This window comes from Helicoverpa zea, chromosome 25, assembly GCF_022581195.2.
Source record: "Helicoverpa zea isolate HzStark_Cry1AcR chromosome 25, ilHelZeax1.1, whole genome shotgun sequence".
Taxonomy (NCBI): domain Eukaryota; kingdom Metazoa; phylum Arthropoda; class Insecta; order Lepidoptera; family Noctuidae; genus Helicoverpa; species Helicoverpa zea.
This window is the reverse complement of record NC_061476.1, coordinates 2,888,314-2,889,407: the sequence shown is the minus strand read 5'-3', so window position 1 is coordinate 2,889,407 and position 1,094 is coordinate 2,888,314. Positions and strand designations below refer to the sequence as shown.

At 31.5% G+C, this 1,094-nt stretch overlaps 1 non-coding gene across 1 annotated transcript; it reads right to left on the bottom strand.

Annotated features, from left to right (window-relative positions):
• Positions 1-622: 622 nt before the first annotated feature.
• Trnar-ucu lies at positions 623-695 on the bottom strand. Its single transcript has one exon. It is a non-coding gene; the product is annotated as a tRNA-Arg (tRNA).
• Between the last annotated feature and the right edge of the window lie 399 nt (positions 696-1,094).

Here is a 1,094-nt window from a genome sequence, read left to right as displayed (position 1 = left end):
ATTTGTTTATCAAAGGCGTTTCCTCTCCCAAAACAGTAAACAAAACATGCCTATTAACGTTAATTAACGTTAATAAACAATATGTTATAACAATAGTGTTATGGTAGAAATACAATGGTAATATAAGTTTGGTGGTAAAGAAATTGTAAGGTTTCTACCAAACTCGTGATTTCTTTGTTCTAGGCGTTAATTATTGTTTGTTGTATTATGTTATTTAATACATAGTTAGGTGTACTGGTTGTTGCTACGAAGTAAGTTAAGTAAAAAATGAGAATTTCAGTTATAGGTAGGTATATTTCAGGCATATCCAGTTGCATAGTCTATGTGCTGTAGGTTTGACGAAAATAACCACTGCAGGTCGGTAACTTAAAGAACAAGGATTGATTTAAGCCGATTTATTTATCACAAATTGATAAAAAAGATAGGTACTTTTTAATCAATTTGTGATAAAAAAGATCTTTGAAAATTATAAAAAGAAAACATTGTTAACATTGACATACGTTCATGGTCAGGATACCATTTTCAGACAGTAATTTGTTCATTCTTACTGATCAAAAACCCATAACAGTACAGGTTGTAATAACTTTATCGTAATTCCTGAACTTAACTAAAAATTGTGCGTCATCCCTGGTGGGGATCGAACCCACGACCTTTGGATTAGAAGTCCAACGCGCTATCCTCTGCGCCACAGGGACAGATGATTCATTCTACAATTCTTAACTTTGCTAGTGTAGAAGGAGTCCAGTTTTTTTATTATTATTTTAATTTGTACACCCATGAAACCTGGATTTAAGACAAGATTTATCTAATGTTTATATCCTCATTTAAGTAAATATTTAACTGGAAAAGTATTGCTGTTTTTTAAATAAATAGCGACAAGATATAAATGTCTTGCTTGATATAAATGCTTACGTCACATATACCCACAAAAAAATCAGTAGCGTATCTCCAATTTCTGTGTCTATGAATGTATCTATTCCCGAATGCATCTCAATCGGTTTAGGTGTTTTGGCTAAAAACCGTAAGACATAAACCAACTTGCTTCCGCATTTTATTTTTAGTTTTCTTATTTATGAATGATAGAGTATACATTT